This window comes from Lepidothrix coronata, unplaced genomic scaffold (genome assembly GCF_001604755.1).
Source record: "Lepidothrix coronata isolate B3197 unplaced genomic scaffold, Lepidothrix_coronata-1.0 Scaffold144, whole genome shotgun sequence".
NCBI classification, from domain to species: Eukaryota; Metazoa; Chordata; class Aves; order Passeriformes; family Pipridae; genus Lepidothrix; species Lepidothrix coronata.
In genome coordinates, this window is record NW_016690324.1 from 2,126,103 (window position 1) to 2,145,393 (window position 19,291).

The 19,291-nt window shown below is 40.8% G+C and overlaps 1 protein-coding gene across 2 annotated transcripts in view; it reads right to left on the reverse strand.

Annotated features, from left to right (window-relative positions):
* The window catches only part of SPOCK1 (sparc/osteonectin, cwcv and kazal-like domains proteoglycan (testican) 1), a 275,034-nt gene that overhangs the window by 171,029 nt on the left and 84,714 nt on the right, over positions 1 to 19,291 (reverse strand). The window lies entirely within an intron of this gene.

Below are 19,291 nucleotides of genomic sequence, written 5' to 3' on the forward strand. Positions count from 1 at the left end.
TGGGAGAGAACATGGAAAGCAGAAAAGCCAAGGCCATGGCCTTGTTTCTGGTGAGTTGGTTTCCTGTGGGAGAAGTTTTTATGATCGGAAAGAAATAATGAATTTCTGAATTCTTAAGAGACAAGTGGGTTTCAGTACAAAAGCACAATGAGGAATGTGCTGATTTATCCTTGAGGAATCGGAGCTTCTGCAGTTTGAGTGTGAACATGATGCATCCTCATTTTCCTGCTCATCTTTAGACACTTTAAAGGTGAGATATCGAGGTTCTGGGGAATGCATGAGGGATATTTATATGTATTTACATGCTATCAGTGCATGACAGTCATATTATAAATATTTTTTCCTGTGATTAACTCTGGCTGCAAAAAATTACTCAAAACTTTCAAGCAGCACCTTACTTCTTTTAATTATCTGTTTTTGTCAAAATTGGTTATAATCCCATTTCAAAGGTACATTAATGGAAAAAACACTAACACATCCTAACATGACAAAATAATGAGAGTAAGCTAAATGTCACTATATTGTTTTACAGAAAACAGCACAGTTAAATCTAGTGACAACCTGATAAAGATACATATTTCCCATTTAAAATCATGTTTGGAGTGTCAATTAAGGTGTAGAAGAAGGAAAAAAAAAACCAGAGAAACTGTAAAAGCCATATTTTGCAACCCAAAGAATAAAATAACATATTCTTATGGCCATTTTTTTATCTCTCTATCGGCAAATAAGGCAGATTGGAAAAATGATCGTTCCCATCAGGAGGTTCTGAAAAGACATAAAATAGATTAAACTGCTCTTGTCTTTGTGTTTGAATACAGAAGCAACAAAAAGTAATTTCGGTTCAGAGAGGCTGAAGGCAAACAACAGTAATCTTGGGTTTCATTTTCATTCTGGCAGCTCTCCTTGCTGATGCTTTGCCCTTAATTGCTTTTCTAGTTACCTAGTTGAGCACAACTGTGTGAGATCATATTTATACAAACTCGCTCTGTTTTCTTAACTCCTCCAGAACCAACAATTTTTGGCCCTGGACTGTGCAGTTCTGACTTAAAAGGTCAAGCTTTTAGTTGGGTTTTGCTTTTTTTAAACTTAATATTCTCCATATTACTATTTTCTGACACCATGCAATGTTTGGCAGCAAGCCTCTCATTCATGATTCCCAGCTGCCCTAGAGGGAAGCATCTTGCTGCTCCCTGGGCTTCTCTTTCCTTCTTTCTCTGATTCATTTTAATGTTAGAAAAAAACACCAGATGTGATGCCCACAACGTGGGGGCTGATCTGACCTGCCTGATCACACACCTGCTCCTGCAAAAAGATACTGGGAGAACATTTTGATAGGAGAAATCCACCCTGCTGCTGGGGAATGTAGCACTTCTCATGAGTGAGGGGGATCCACACTGCAGCAGTAAGGAAACAGGTAATAATAGCTGGGATGGAGAGAGCAAATAGTAGCAGAATGAAAGAAAAGGCAAAAAAGGCAGAGAGAACAGCAAAGGTCACAGAAATCAGAAGACAAAGCCTTGGAAAATGCAATAGAAATTCTGAAAAAAATGAAGCCAAAACCTGAACCCAATTCAAAAAATCAATGGGCTTGAGAAAGTCTTATTCTGAGATTCAGCAGGGGCTTTTTGTCTCTGAAGTAGTTCAGACAAGCCGGCCACTCTCCTTCATTGCATCCTGTCTTTTATCCCTGAAAACATCTTTTCTCCCCTAAATAAACTCTATAATCTATATAGGTTATTTTGCACCAAAGAGACTCAAGAAGAAAGCAAAACATCTGGGCTGAAATTTTGCCTTCACTAAGATAAATGACAGAATTCCCACGGACTACAAGGAGGGCTGGTGTTCAATCCTTAGAACATGCTGGGAATGTGAACTTTAAATCCTACAGGATTACATAGAACAACCAGCATCAAAGGAATTTCATCACTTTTTTTCTTATCAGTTTACAGAAATTAGCAGCTGTAGGGCAGCCAGAAATGTAAGAGTTTTTCATTTGAACGGAACGTTGGACAGAATTTGCATGATCAGACTCAAAGCTTTTATAAAAGTTCACTTGGCCTTTCTGTTAGTTCACAACTGTCTCATTATTGAACACTGAATCTTAAATCCTAATCTGATACTTGGCACCACCAAACTGGCAGAACATTGGAAGGATGATGGACTACGTGGGGAGAGGAGGGATCAGAACAATTTTTGCAACTCTTTGTGTTTTTTTGGTGTAGTCAAGTAGGAGAGCAATGCCAGTAAAGATCTACAGAGCCCACAATTCTTGGAGGTCACACACACACACATTAAAACTAAGCAGGGAAGGAGGGGAAGAAGAAAATTTCATTATTCCAATTGCATGCACATGGAACCAAAACTCAGTTTATATGATCTCATCCCAGGTTCCCAAGAAGCTGACCTTAGAGCTAGAAAACAAACCTTTATTTCATGATTCTCAGTCTAACTTCTAATGGAGTTAGGGAACAGATTCATCCACACATGTGAAGGCTGAATTAACTATTAGACCATCTTATGGTCTCATGCATTGTTATGAGAAAGTCCAGGAATGGGGATTTAAATAATCTTCTATAACTTTCCCTGGTTGTTTTCTATTATAGCAAAGGTGCATATTTTAGTTGCCTTCTCTAAAAATGTGAGAGTAATTTCCAATTTGCATTAATCTGGGTTTACTTCTGGCAGTTGTTTTTATAACTCCCCTCTGAGACTGAAGTTGCTTTAGCAGTCAGCACTAACTCTGCCCATCAGCAGCTGAATTGGGCTCTCCAGTGCCTTGGCACAGACCTTTCAACCACAGCATTGCTGCTCTGAGTCAACTTTTAAGTAACAGCTATTCTGTGTCATACTCATGATTCACTTGTTTGTAATGCAGAAATAACAGTGGGACCTCCACAGAGCAAAGAATTTTTGCCTCCCTTTCTTTTCTCTCATTTGGTCCAGGAGACCAAACTAACTCACACTGCACAAATCAAAGCAGATGAGCTTAAATCACCGTGAACATCCAATGATTCAGGGAGAGAGGTGTGCACCCTGAGCACACATAAATCATAGGGGAGTGATAGCCAGCAGGCAAAAGGAATTATTTGGGGCAGGTACATTATTTTAAAGTTCAAAATGTAATTTAAAGATGCTAAACTCTTCCTAGTAATCCTCATGCTCAATTTTTTTTTCTTATCTATATCTACAGTTTTAGTCTAAGGGAATTCTTCTCTAATAAAATCCCATAATTTAATGCACTGATGGTAATGCTGATTCAATTTTCTGCTTGCATAAATATATTCTAAATCTATATTATAAAAAATATCACTGGCCCTAGGTGTAAAAATCCGTACTTCTAATCATCTGTGTAGCCAGAATTAATGGGCCAGTAATAACTGTCATTTGATAAACTGATCAATCATACTTTATTTGCACTACCACAGCATAATAATGGCATCCACTAGGAAAAACATTAGAAACTAAAAGATCAGTTGGTTCTGAGCATGGATTAAAGGATTATTTAACCAGATGAAAGCAATGAGGGTGAAATTATTTCAAACAATGTGGAAAAACCATTTGTTTCAAATTGAAAATTGGAGGTTCTGGTGAAGAGCACAAGGAATACAAACATTGGGACATGTCATTTATGGAAGATACAAAGGGAATCCAAAAGGGCAAGAAAGAAAAGCCCAAGTTCTCTTTCATTTCATGTGCAAAGAAGTTTGTACTGAAGAGGGATCAAACATATTTTGTTCAAATGCAGGTACTGGGAAAAGCTCATGGATGTAAATGTCTAAAGCAGTCAAGTAAAACATGAACAGTCATAATCCACAAGAAGAATGTACCACTGGCCTGTTCATGCCATTAAACTGATATTCTTTATGTGTCTCAGTGACAACTAGTCGAGTTTGGGAAAACCTTCCCAGATTCCAAGCCTGAAGCCTTACAGGAGGATGCCCACATGAAGTTCTGTCTCAGTTCTCTGCACATTCAGAGCACTCAAAGCTGGCACAATGAAAGGGGAATGGCAAGAGAACAGAACATGCCCCTGCCTGCAGTCAGGTGGGTCTGGCACCACAGACCTTTGGAGAGGTTCTAAAGAATCTCAGGTTCTTGATTCTGGCAGTTCTGCCAACTCCATAACGCCAGCAGTCAGCAACTCCAAGGGGATGGAACAGATTACAACCCTCTCCAGACCCACAACACACTGAACAATAATACACAGGGTGAAGAAGTTGGGGGAGAGGAACGTTATAAATGTAGTTTATCTGCCCTGATAACGTTCTAAGCTTGTTACAGTCCCAAGTGCATCTGCAAGTTTTATCACCAGACTGCATAACTAAGATCTTAACACACACATTCTCCAATATCCAGATGCCTTGGCACTAAGGAGCTGGGAGCCATGTGGTCCCTGGAAAACATATCAGCAACTCTTCATGACAGGAACTGTGTTAGTGCTGTTACAGCTCGGAAGGATGTGACGAGAATCTCTTTCAAACTATTACACTTAACTGGAGAGAACTGAATGTAAAAGTGCTGCTTCAAATCATAATCCATAGCATTCTGGCAACTGTGATCCTGCCTGTTTGTAAAACCAGCACCAAATACCTTCACCTTTGTGCCCATGGATACACAGACTGTTCCACACATACAGGGAAACTCACAGGTACATTGTCCTGGTTTAACCCACAGGTTGTTACAGAAGCTGACCTGTAACAGCCCTCACTCACTCCCCCCTGCAGTGGAATGGGGAGAGAATTGGGAAGAAGGGAAAAATTCATGGGTTGCAATAAAGACATTTTAACAGGACAGAGAAAGAAGGGAAAGTATCAACAATAATAATAATAATATATGAAACAAGTGCTGCACAATGCTCCTGCTCACCTCCCGCTGACCTGTGCCAGCAGCTACCCTGACCAGCCTTCCCCACTAGTTTATACCCTAAGCATCATCTCAGGTGGTCTGGAATATCCCTGGGGTCAGAAATCCCAGCCTCCTCGCTGGTGGGGTGGGGTGAGAAGCTGAAAAGTCCTTGATTTACAGTAATCCCTGCTCAGCAACAGCTAAAACAGCTCCATCAGTGTGTTATCAACATTATTCTCATCCGAAATCCAAAACACAGCAAGGCACCACCTACTAGAAAGAACATTAATTCTATCCCAGCTGAAACCAGGACACAGTGTCCTATCAGACACAGAAGATGACCCCCTACTTCCCAAATGCTTGGTTTCTCGGTATCTGCTGCCTTGCTTTTGAAATATCTCATTTTGATCAGTTTGATGGAGACTAATAAGGCAAATAAATGATCTGTGAGGAAGAGCTCACAGAGCTGTGGTTGAGATGACAGCACTGAAGGGAAACATAACAACGAGCCTTCACATAAAGAAAAAGCCACTAAATTTAAGGTGACACCCAGTTGTTTGTCACGTCAATGGCACACAACACGAAAGTTTTCAGTTCAAAGGTCTGAAGTGCAAAAAGGAAAATTTTGGTGACAAATTTCTGACGGTTTAGAGGACCAGAATAAATTGCTGGGGACACTGTGGCCAGTGAATAAGTGTCAGCAGTGATGCACACGGGGCTGATGCTGCCCTGGGGGAAGGGGGGGATGAATTAACTCCTTGAGATAACGACACCCCACCCCACTCCCAAAGCTTTGCAAGTTTAGAGGACCGAGGAAGTGCTGAACTAATTATTTATGTGAAAAGGTTCCGAGAGGATGATATATCTACTAAACTGAGATTCAGCTGGATTTACAGTTTGTTCCCTGCCATTTCCATCTCCAGCAGATGAGGTGTGAAATTGCCTCAGCAGAAGGACAGCACAGAACAGCAGCAGACAGCACTTGGAACAACAGCACCAAGACTGTCAAACTTCAGGATCATGCTGAGCTCATCACTACCCTCTGGATCTGCAGATTCCTTCTTCACAGCAGATTTCCTGGGAAACTGGAAGTCAGAGCTGGTCACATGCTCATTTTTTAATGCCTGGACTACCGATATTTCTTAGGTCTCTGCTATGAAGTTGTGCCCTAGAGAAGAGCACTGAATGGCGAAGTTACAAAACGGGACACACACAGTCCTTCTGCTTCATCTGCTCTGTTCACTTGGAGTTTTCTTTCAAAACCATGGCCTTATAATTCATAAGGATTGGAAGAATGAGGCCAGATAACTCAGACACCATCTTATCATCCACAGCTTAGTCCAATTCTGCTAAAACAAACCTGCCCACACACATAGGGGAGAGACAAGAAGTCCATTAGTGCTGGTCACTCCTCAAAAGTACCCCTCAGCAGAACTGATGGACAGATCTGAGCCCTGGTGAGACTGTTGTGTTAAGGGAAGGCAAGAGATGAGAAGGTGACTTCCTGATCCCTCAAAAATGTTACCTATCAACACTGCTTTTGCACTTTTGTTCTTTTATCTGCCAGAGGAGAAATGGGCTAAATCCACAGCTAAGATCTAAGTTTAAGAAGCAGCTAATTTGGACCAAATTTGCTCAACAATTCTCATAATGTATTGATGTCTCTGTGGATAGGAAAATTCACATGATAGAAATACCCAGGTTTGTACCAGAATGAAAAAGAGAAATACCCAAAGAGCAGCATTTTCCATCCAAGCAAGGCAAGTCTAAGGCAAATTCAAACCCCTGTAACTTCACCAAGGAGCCTGCACGTAACTGAGGGCAGGATTTGACACTGATGTAATTCTGCCTTTGTGTTCTACTCCTCAGTAATCCCTTTTAAATCTATTTGTCATACATGTCTTCCAGTTTTATAGGCTTAAAGGAATTTTTAGTCCTTCCTCTGCTCTCCCAAAGAAAAAAAGAATGCAAAGGAATTAATGAATTTGGATTTAATGCCCAACTTTAATTGCCAAGACAGGGCAATTATACTATAATTCATTAAAATAAAATCCATTCACCACACACATCCAACCCTGGGCTCTTTATGTTTCAGACATGTCACTTAAATTTACACCAGTCAGTGGAAAATAAATGCTACTACTAATTTTTATTAAAATACTAGTTAATTCACATCTACCATAATTGAAATATAAGACAAAACATTGTAATTAGCTCCCTCCTGCAGACCATACAAAGATTTTAATGAACTTTTTTATTTAGTCAGCATGCTGAAAATGAGTTTTTCAAACTAAGTGTTCTTATCATAGAGGAAATTGCCTACATGTACAAATGGCCTCTTGTAATTATTCAGTGCCTCAAAAAAAGCAAGCTTGTGAATATTTCAGGCTTTAAGTTTTAACAGTTTCCTTTTGAAACGTCTTTATTGTGCCAATGTACTGGATGTGGAGGGAGCTACTGAAATAGAATTCAACACAGATATCCCCAAAATTAATAAAATTGTTCACATAAGAATCACCTTTGCTCCAGATGTAGCTTTAATTTTTCCCTTCTTGGCCTCTCCATTGCTCAAAAAGCTTTATTTCCACCTTGTACTACCTTGCTCCAGCAACCTCCTGAAACCCCATCCCCTTTTCCCCTGAATACTAACTAGAAGCAAGACACAAAACTTCGTTATCTTACGGTCTGCAGTCTGGATTCAATATTTTAATTAAAAAAACCAATAATTTTTAATTTACAACCTGTATAGAGATCCCAGAATTCCTGTTATTTCAGAAAAGCGAGCAAAAGACCCTTTCCTCTCTACCAGATTGACAAAGAAGACAGCATACTAATGGACAGGCAAAAATCAGCTCTGCCAAGGGACTGTCACACAGCAAATCCATTATTAAACTACCTGATTCTTTTTCCAAGTGTTCAACATCATCTACTGCATACTTCATTTTTGCTTCTCTCAGCTCTCTCTTTCTCCCTCCTCCTTTCCCATCTCAAAGCAAAGCAGAAGTGACACAATCCCACGTTTCCAGCTCCTGCAGCCTCCAGCCCAACACACCCTTTTCCTGGGGCTTTGCCACATTCCTGGTTAATGATTTTGAAACACTCTGGCCTACAGGAAGGTGCTGCAAAGGCTGAGGGGGGTGTTCCAGGAGAATCCTTCTGGTTAAGGGACACCTGTCAGGGTTAGTTAATGGCACACATTTCCTCGGGGTTCTTTCCTGCATTTGAATAACTACCACGAGTTCTGTCCCTGTTGAGATCACAAGCATAGATCATAAGAATCTTGCTTTCCTGGACAGGATCTGTGCAATGTCTGATTCCATCTACCTTTATCTTTCTGAAGGTTAATTCATCTTAGCTAAACCTCAAAGTGGTTTTCTAATCTGAACCACAGACAAAATGGACAACTACCTCAGGTGAAGCCCCTGGCTTTTGGATAACTGCAGATGGGAAAAGTTAAGCAATTATGATCTTTTCTTTTTAAAATTGCAGCCTGTGAAAAGGAATTAATTTGTTGTATTGTTATAAAACAACAGGTACAGCTCTCAAGTGCATTCGTCCTTTTGGACTCTCTAAACAGGTGGCCTCTCCCTCCTCTTTCATCTCAAACCTTTATTTTTTTCTGCCCATCTTGACAAATGAGGTACCTGACTGACTGATAAACAGCCCTATTTCCAAATCATATCAGCAGCTCCATCTGCCAAAAAAAGAGTTCATCTCCACTGCAATTTGCAAAGCAGAGCTCCCTGCACTGGGGGACTCGTGATGGTTCCATAGATCAAGCACACTGCTCCCAAATGCACCACATGACAATAACAGGGGACACAACTTCCTCTACAAAATCAAGGGAGAGCAAAGTAATAGAAACTGAAAGAAGATAAAATGTTTTGTAGGTAGCAGAACACCAGCTGATAGCAATTTCTCTTTCAAGCCACAGTATACTTAATTTATTTATAGGCATTGGGAAAATGTTACAGCCACAGCCCTGGGTAGGAAAATACACTACAAGTGCAGCTTTATAAAAAAGCAGCTCAGAAGCAGAAACATAAAGAAAATGAATAATGTTTCCCTAAATATCAAGTCACATTTCTTGCAACAGAATAATGATGAAGCCAGGAGCCAAGTTAGGCAATTAGGAGTGAGAACAACCAAGTACAGCCCATAGCCAGCACACAAAAATGGCTTGTTTAGGAGTTCTACTGAGGAAGGATCTAAAGATGAAAAGTAATAACTCGTGATCTTTTATGTCTAAACTATGAGGACCAACATATTTATGTTTCTGATGCTGGGATATATCACCCACATTAAGGTCCTGCTGGTATTTTTCAAATAGACTTGTGCTTTTAGTGGCTTTTCCTTGAACTCTTCATGGTTTTACTTGGATACTTCAAGTGGTCTGACCTGTGTAAAACCTGGCAGCTCAAGGGGATGTACAGACAGAGACAATGTTTTCTTACCAGCATGGTAAGAAAAATAAAAAGAAACAAAACAAGGTGTGATTGCTGGAGTTTTCAGGCTCTATCAGGAATGTCTCATTTTAGCTGACACACAAATGTGAAACCTGAAGGGTTAGAAGAAGCAGCCTTTCCCTTGATCTGCATGCAGGAGGACCAGACAGGCTCAGCATTGCTGGAGATACACCCTTTTTTAACCTTGCATTTTTATTTCAGGAAGCCGAGAACACCCCAAGATTTAAGAACATACATAATTAAGCTCAGGTTTTTAAACACTCAAATTATTGAAGGCACCTGAGCTTAATGAGGTAAGCAAGTGTGGAAGACAGACAGTCAACAATGACAATTTGTGGGATGAGTAAGAGCACTTGGATTTTGGCTGGATGGGCACTGTGACTGTTCACCACAGTGAAGGGCTGCTGAGAAGCTTAAATCTAAAAAGAGCACTGCACCTTGAAAAACTAAATACAAATATAATGCCTTTCTGAGGGCAGACAATCATTGTGTGACCCTTCTAATACTTGTCTGTCAGGCAAAGGGTAGAGAAGCCAGGAAGGAGGGAGGGAAACACAACATTGGCACCTGCAGGAGAATGGGCATTTTGCAGCTCTGCCATTAGTGCCAAGGATGCAAAGTGGTGATGACTGATCATACGAAAGATGGAAACGTTGCTTACAGAAGAAATACCTAATTATGGCACCACGAGACAGCTGAATACAGTCTGGATTTTGAGGATAAATATGTCCTTTGGGTTAGAGGGAATTTACTAGTGCTGGAGTTGAGAGAAGGATTAACAAATCATGGCTACTGGTTTTCTTTTTGCCAACACTGACTCCTTCGGGAGATTTATGAGTGAGAAGCAGACCCATTTTTTTGTTGGAGGCCTGTATTTAACAACATGAAACACAGGGGTTCTTCCCTTTCTGTTTTGCAGACTGCAGCCTGTGGCAGCAACTTTTCACTGGTTTTAAATACAAAAGGTCATTACAAAGGTCCCCACTGAGCAGAGTAACAGGCTGGAGCCTTCACAGCAAAGACACTTGCTCTTAGAGACTACACGTACCTTCTAATGCATTGTAACCCCCAGCAATTAAAATAAAGGATAAACTCCACGATCACACTGATATATCACATTAAAATAATTACAATAAAGCTTACTAACCCTGCATTAAGGATTGCTGTAATGTGCAACGATCCCTAGGATTGCTGATCTGTACATCCATTTATCACAGGGTTCTGTTTATCTGTTGTTACAGATAAGATGGGAAGGGAGAGACCGATTCAATTGCTCAGCTTCTAAATTAAAGCTATCCCGGGAGCAGAACCTCCTTATATTGCAGATTTTATTCCACTGCTTTGCCTTGTGGGTCAAGTGAACACGATACCTCCAGATTTTGGGCCAGCACTTCATGTATCTGCATCCCCCTGCTCCAGCTGGAGAGGCACTGCAAGGATGCACCAAGACAACAATGCTGCCACTAACCCTCCTGAGACAAAACAGAACAAACCCTCAAACAGAGGTTATAAGAAGTAAAATTCTGATCTTCAGATACAGCTTTCCTGTCCCTGCACTTTAAGGAAAGGTAGGTAAAGTCACCAAGCCCTTGAAAGCAAACTGTTGGGCAACAACTGCTGACACAGAGCCAGGTGTCAATGGCCAGGCCCATGGATAGAGTGCAGCCAGGGAATGGATATATTGCAAGCAAAGAATGAGATTAAATCACTAAACAACTCCTACCAAACTCATTTTCAACTGACTGTGCTTAGGGAACTTTCTAGTGCAGAACACCATCTGAATATATTTGAAAACTTCTTTTATTCATCTTGCTGTGGGCTGCTTTGCACCATTTTGGAGTTTAAAGCAACCTTCCAAATGAGCAAGGGCTGCAAAGCCAGAATGCAAACAATCAGATCTGAGCAGAAATAATATCATGTTTTGTGAGTATGTTTAGTCTGAAGGAAAAGGAAGGAAAGTAGCTGTGGTTCACTCAGGTTTGTGGCAGAAGGAGATTTAATTCCTAAATACACATGCGTTGTCACATGTTACCTAATTAATTGAAAAAGAACAGTTAACTGATTTTCATCCAAATCTTTAACCTTAGAATTAGATCATGACCTTTATTCCTGTCTGGAGAAAAAAACCCAAACCAACCACTACTAACATCAAGTACAGAATCACCCTGGGAATTCCTCCTGACTCTGTATGAGAAAGCAAGGGAGAGAGGGAAAAGCACCCAGAGAAAATCAGCTGTTTTTTGCCAATCCCTGATAAAACCTCAGAGGTTTGTGAGCCCTTGACAACCATGTTTAGTGCCCATCTCGCAGTTCATGGGCATTACTCCCATCAAAAAAGAACCTGTATTATTCCAAGTGGTGCCAAAACATCTGTCAAGGCTACTGATTCATTTATTTCCCATTCCTTGCTTTGACTGGAAATTTATTTGAAGAAATGCCTTCTTCAGCATTTCATCTGTGCTTTCAGTGGAATTAAGCTGGTTTCCATTAATCAAAATACAATCACAGTGCTACAATGGCAGTCCTGGGGAGGATGCTGATTCTACTCCCCCTCTCCATCACTGGATCAGCTGGTCACGTGTCATTACCTGCAAGGCATTTGTCTAACATGTTTCAGAGCTCCTTCAAACACAGAGTCTCTACATCCTCTTAAAAATATCTTTCCCAACTGCTGCCACTACAAGGAGTAAAATTAATCTCCTTTTTCTGCAGTGTAAAAATAATGCTCCTTGTTGTATCCACAACCGACAGAGAACAAACAACTCATCCGCCCTGCAGTCGATTTTATTTATTTGAAAACAGGATTTGGGGCTTGCTTTGGTTTGTTGTTGCTGTTTTGTTTTGCTCCTCTCCTTCGGTCTTTCTTCCCAGAGGCCGTTTGCTGCAACTCCAGTCACCCCTGTTACTTTTCTCTGGGCACTTTCCAGTACCTGCTACTCAAATCTGGACAATGTGTTCCAGCCAAGGCCTCACTGGTGCTGCCTAGAGCTGAAGGATTACTCACAGCCACATTTGCCAGGGTGACATTTGCCTTTTCCTTTGCAACAGAATGACATTGTTGACTCATGTTCTATTTGTAATCCATTCTAATCCCCCAGCCTTTTGCTCCAAATTTATTACTGGTGGGTTTTCATCCTGTTTTGTGCAGATGATTGTTCCTACCTAAGGACTTTGCTTGTGCCCAGATTAAATTTACCTTTTGTTTTCAGACCGTTTCTTAAATTTCTTGAGGTGACTGAGAATTTTATTGCTGTGCTGTATATATATATATGCATTTAAGAAGAAGACTGATTTCAACATTTATTGTTTAATTAAAATGGTAAATAATGGTAAATAATATTGGACCCAAGACAGATGAGAGACAACCACGACTCAATTTATCTTTCTAGCCTGACATTGAACCATTGATAGCTACTACCAGAGCATAGTTTTCCAACTGACTTTGTACCCACCTCATAATTATTTCTTTTAGACAACATTTTTTAACTTACTTATAAAGGCAGTAATGGAAACCAATGTCGAAAAGTCAAGATATGTGATACTACAGGCTTATCCCTGACTCTCAACACCTGGAAATGTCACAGAAGAAAATTAGTTTATCTTGACATCCATACCAGCTTTATTCATCACCTTATCTTCTTGATGGTAGCAAATATTTGTTTAATATTTATCCTAGCATGTTTTTTCCTCCCCCCAAGATTTCAGGTTCAACTCACAGGGTATGTTTTGCCATTTCCTTCCTTTCCCTAATGCTAAAAGACAGGTGCACTGTTTCTCCTTTCCCAGTCTTCTCCAACCTCATAAATTTTTGAAGACACTAAAAGTTACCTTTAAAATTATTCCCACCAATTCACTTAAACCATAGATAATTCCAGCTGATTTGCAAACATCTAATTTGCTCGAGCCTGTTCTCCTCCTAATCCAGAATCCCACACTCCAGCTGAAGGTGTGACCTCTCACTGCCACCCTGGCTCAGCAGAGCTTTTATGCAAGAGCCAAAGCAAAGCCACATGACAAAGCTTTGGCCTCCTCAGCAGTGCCTTTACCTCAGTGTCCCTCTCCACTGACCCACCATTTCTCTTGATTTTTTTTTCCTCTTTCTTCTAAACACTTGTTAAAAATTGCTATTTCTACGTTCTTGCCCACACACCTCATCCTGTACTTGGCTTTCTGAGCTGGGGCTGCCACTTGTGTTCCACTTAATTGCACTTTCTGCAAGTCACTCCTTGCCACTGAGAGCCTTGTATTAGCCAAGCTCTTGCCTTTGGATAATTCAGGCTTGTGCCCTCTACGCTGAGGAAATGGCAATTATCCTCATTTTTCTGCCTCTAATTTCTGCCTTATCCATTCTCAATTTACTGAAATCTGGTTTTGAAGTAACTTGTCTTTATTTTGATGTTGTTCTCTCTCTAAAAGTTCTCCATTATGCATTTTTATGGCCATTGCCACTCTGCCTTCTACTTTTATTCTCTACAGGAGTTCCTTTTTTCCAGCTAGAGTCAAATGACAGTTAATAATCCCCCATTAACTGACAAGCACATAAACATCTTTAAATACTGTTCAAACCACTCTTCTGACTGTTTAGTGATTTAAAGGTCACTGACATGCAGGTGCTATACCATCCAATATTTAAGTCAAATAATACCTCCAAGCTGGAGACTTTGCCCCTGATTGGTCTGCCCTTCTTAAATCAGAATACAAACTGGAGCAGCTACTTTGGGTAATACACTGGGGTCTCTCTTGCAGCAAATCACAGGAAATCGGGAAGGAAGCTTTGCAGGTCCACACAAAAATAACTTCCAAAGGTTTAGGTGGGTTACCAAAAATGAACTCCTACATGCTAAACTGAGGTAAGGAGAAGGAACCTCTGCTCCCTGAGTGATGCCAAAGAGAGCAGGGTTGGGTTCTGGGATGTTCCCCAAAAACACACTTATTTCAGTGGAAGCTGGATGAGCACGGGGGAGCAAGAATTTCCCTTTAAAAATCCACATCTGCTTCACAGTCAACGAAGTAAGAGATGTTAAAAGAAAGCCAAGCACCATTATTGACAAAACTAACAAGTGTTCCCCAAGTGCTAATAAAATTCCAGACAAGCCGCCCATCGATCAGCGGCTGCGCCCGGAGCACATCAGCCAGAATGCAATCACAGCCCATCCCTGTCACTCCTCCTGCCATATTTAATGACAAAATTGGTTGCTTACAAGCTTATAAGGAATTGAAGATGACACTGCTGGCATCCAAAGGGGACCACGTGCGTCTGCTCGGAGGGTGGGAGCAGCCACATGTGCTCCAAAGGCGTTCGGTGGGAGATAGTTCACGTGCAGCATCTCAGCCATTGTTTTGGGGTTGATTCAGTTAGCAAGTGCTAAAATTGGACTGATTTACTGAGATTTGCAAAACATAATTCATGTGAGCTTGTGATACGAATGAGCCCCTAAAACTAATTCAGGCACAGTCAAAAAATAAATTGCAAAATAAGTTATTCAATTGAAATCTGCCATCTGAGGCACAGTAATAGAAAACATTTATTATAAACTAACATATATTTGTGGCTAGAGATGTGTACAGTACTAAACATTTCCCTACAAGGAATTTATTCAGGCTTTTCTGAAAGAACATCTTAACTGGGCTAACAGAAAATTACATGTTCAAAAATAATTGCAGGTTCTATGATTTTCATCCTGCTTCACAGGCTTCCCATTATCATTCCTTTTGCTTTGGAAGGCTTATGAATTTGAGGCAAACTTTTTTTCTGCACAGCTGCACAAGGGCATTTCTGGAGTCTGGATTTAAACACTGGAAAGACACAGGTACAGTTGGATGCAGAAGGAGAGGAAGCAGGGATACCAACCATTCATCTCGAGATACGACGCTCTAAATTCGACAAATTCACTTCCACGGAGCTGCTGGGCTGTGAAAGTCACAGTCTGTGCTATGCTGAAGACTGCAATCCACTCAAGAACAGTGTTTCCTCCTCAAAAGTGAGGGTATTTTGCCATTTCAGACTTTTAGTGCTCAAGGGGAATTCTTTGAAATGAGAGTTCATGTCTGTAATTAATGATGACAGTGGAGTCTCCACGAATGTGTCTGACATTAGAGCCAGTCATTGCCAGGCAGATAAAGATTTTCACACAGAACAGTAGAATAAGGATTTTGGATATTTTGAACTTTTTGCATTCCCTCCCTCCCTCAGGGCAGATAATGAAAGCCCTGAGAAGGAACATCCCTGTCCAGATTTCTCAGTTACCAGGGAAGAGGATTTGGAAGAGAGACTGAAAAGAAAGACAAAGGCTGGAAGACAAGAAGGAAAGTTCAGACTATTACAAATCAGGAGCTGCTTCTCCTGGGAAGTCCAGAAGCTTGGAACATTTGGGATTGCTACCAAAAAAAAAAAAAAAATCACAGTCTAAATAGAAAGAGTGCACCATCTTCAGAGCATTCCACAGTTCAGTGGATGGTTTTAGGCACAGATTTGGGGAAAAGCTCAGCACTACAGCACAATCAAGTTTCCCCCTCTCTTACTGCATCATTCTACACCCATGTTGTTAATAATAATGGCAGCTCCATGCTTTAAACATTTTTGGATTCAGAGCTAATGCATCTCCAATACAAAGTGCATCCCGGTACTTCCACAGTTCCCATGTCCTGGGTATCCAAGGCTTAAAAAAAGCCCCATGGCAAGGAAATGGGATAGCATTCCCAGCTGTTCCCAGCAGCTTTAAGGCTAACAAAATGTACTCTTATTTGTGTATCCTATCAGAAAAAAAAATAATAACATCTACTTGTCTCTAGAAGAATTTCCTACAGTTACTGAGGGGTGGCTTTTAGCAGAAATTTTCAATAGCTTAAAATTCTTTTTTTATTTAACAGTTTTCACTTCAAATAATCCACAAAGTCTTAATGAGTTAATTTTCTGGCAACTCTGAACAGGTGCAGAATATCACACACATACCAAAATCCCTGACTGGAGAACTCTATGCTAAAACTTTTTCCCCCGATTCCCTCTTTTCTTTCTTCAGTGTGGATGAAGAAGACTAGGAAAGTATGCCAAGAACTCTCAAACGACCTTGTAAGAAAAAAAACCCACAACCCTTTGATTCATATTTTAAAATCCTGAGTAACCTGCCCCTTCTACTCTTCTGCTTTCTTGCCTCTGCAGCTCTGGCAGGAGGGAGTTCAATATTCATGACCCGCAATCATTTCCAGGCTCACGCTCCTCTGCCTTTGCTGCCCAAATGCCTCATTAGCTGGGCCCTGTTGGTAAGATGCTCACCTTTGTATTGTTTTTTCCTGGGTTAAAGATGAATAAAAAGCTGGGCTGGTAGCTAAGCTCAAAATAAATTCTGATCACTCGAGTGCCCTCGGAGCTGCAGCTGAACCATTTCAAGCCAACTTTCCTTGGAAAGGCCTGTTATGCAAAGATACCTCGTGTGACTCCCCAGGGGTGGTTTCAGTGAAAGCCATGAATGCTTTCTTACAAAACAAGGTATTTCTGTGCTTGAGATACAGGCATTTCCCTGCCCACTGCAAGCAGAAAGCAGACAGCTTCATTCCACTGTTGTTTTTCAATGTGTAATTAAATCATTCAACCTGCTGAATAAAGCTGGCTTTTTGTTAGAGAAGAACATAGAGTTGGTTGGACCCAACAGACTTCTTTAGAAGATGTAAATTAAGTTCAAACCTAGAAGCAGAACTCTGCTGACTTTCAAAACCTTTGACTACTGTTGTTTTTTAAATCTGATATTAAACATTGAATTCTCAACTGCCTTGGCACGATCCCTTCTGGCAGGTCCCAGCCTCCTTCAGCTGCTTCTCACCCCTGTCCTCCCTGCTCCTTCAGTGTGGTTCTGCAGTCTGTCCCCATGTAAACACTTTGCAGTTAGAATATTCAAACAGGGTTTTAAAATCAGAATTGAGAAGTAGATTTCAAACATTTAAACCTGTCCCAAAGAGCGGGTGTTCACACAGGTTGCCTTTACCTCGGTGAGACCAGACTCAGATTTCTTATAAACCCCAAAATCTGCTTTCAGTCACCCACTGGAGAAGTTTTTTTCTCTTCAGTCACTAAGAAGAACCTTGGTGCTGTGATGTTAAAACTTGCCTTTGGGGTATCTCTCAACACAACACCTGCCTGGTGAGAACACAGAGCTGCTACTGAGTTCACAGGAGCGAGGTGGGGCTCCTCACCACAGGACCTGCACAGGCTCTCTGCATCTCAGAAACCCAAAGGATACAAAATAAAAGCTTTTCTATCTTCAAAAACAGAGAAGAGCATAAGGGGCATTGAAACACCCCAAAGCCAAAAGGACCAAGATGGGAAAAAATATGAAGGCAGGGAGAACGGAAAAGTAAAAACAGATGAAACAATTGTCTTGCAGCTTGTGCTACATAAAACATCTGGGACAAATTCTTCGGACTATTCTTTTTCTTTGCGTGAAAAATTACAGAAATTAAAGCTCTGGTGGCAAAATTCTGGAAAAGAGAAAGCTTCCCTTCCTTTCTTTACCTCAGCACTGTCTATTTAAATGCCATTTTCTCTCTCTCTATATATATGCTCCTATATAGTATATATATATTTACACACATATACATCCTATATGTTTATATAAACTGAGGATTAGTCTTGTCAGCATATGATTCATATAAGGCCCAAAGCAGCAACATATGGTTTCTATTTTTTTGGCTGAAAACACAGGGATCAGTGTCTAAAGGCTCACATGCTTTTTGTATGTGTAACTAAACTAACCAACAGTTCTGCAATGATTTTTTTTTTTTTTTTGGTGGAGTAAGTCTTTTTAAAAAGGTTTGAGTGGCAACTTTGAATGTTTTAACGGGGGTGAATTTTACCACAGCCAAAAGGGGCGACCTCTTTGTCAAAAAGAACGATCCACTGGGCAGATAAAACCCATTTACAAGGTTTAAGGGAGGCAAGAGCAGTGCACAGATCCCCATGCAAGGCTCAGTCTGCATCCTGCCTCCTGACCACAGACTATCCACTGTCAGAGAAATCCTACACTGAGAGAGAAATGATCCTTTTCTTTGCAGAGTGCCAGGAATCCTCAGCAGACACATGGCTGTTTGTATCCCTTCAAGGTACCCACGAGTGGCTTTAGATTCTCTGCCCCGATTTGTGGTTTAGCCCAGAGTCAGACACGTCTCAGCAACACAACCAACAAGACAGTTTTAGAGCACGTCAGTTCAAAATCTTCCTGCAACACTTTGCCAGGATTTACCTCTCTTGTTTTCCCCCTTGGGAAGACAGAGGGTCACAAGGCCTCTGAAAGCGGTAGGAGCACAAGTTCCATTTGAAGTCAATGGGATTTGTAACCCTAAATCCTTCAAATGCCTTTGAAAATCTCTGTGGATCTGTGTCTTGACAAAAGCAGCAACTTCCCCTTGCCTTTGACACTGAAGTTCCATTTCCATAAAGACAGAGAATCTACACTCCTCAGCTCTAACATGTGTAAGCCCCCAGTGATATTCCTGTGAGCACAGGCAATACAAGGAACACGTTTGGCTGTGAAATATAGAAATAAAGTGAAATTTTCAAAAGCACCTTCAGAGTCTTCCAATGAGTATTTTCTTCCTAGACACTTCAATGATTTTGAATTTTTTTTCCTGGTATGGCTGTTGTTTCCAGTTCTTTACTGGACACAACAATTAGAGTATTATTTAATTGCTTTTTCCCCCTGTCATTTGGTGGCTGCCCTGGAAATTATTGAAGCTACTGCCATAACTTAAAAACTCACCAAGACAAAGTGCAAAATGTCATTTACAGAACCCGCATCTGAAACAGCGGCACATACACAACACCAATTTTCTTTTGAAAAATTCATACATTACAACTGGCTTCAAAGAATTGGCCCCTTGAGTGTTAGGAATTGCAGTAGTTACATTTATGACATTAATTTAGCAAAGTCTTAAACATGAAAGCAAATGGCTGTGAAGATACCTGGTTTAAATTGCCTGTTAAACCGAGG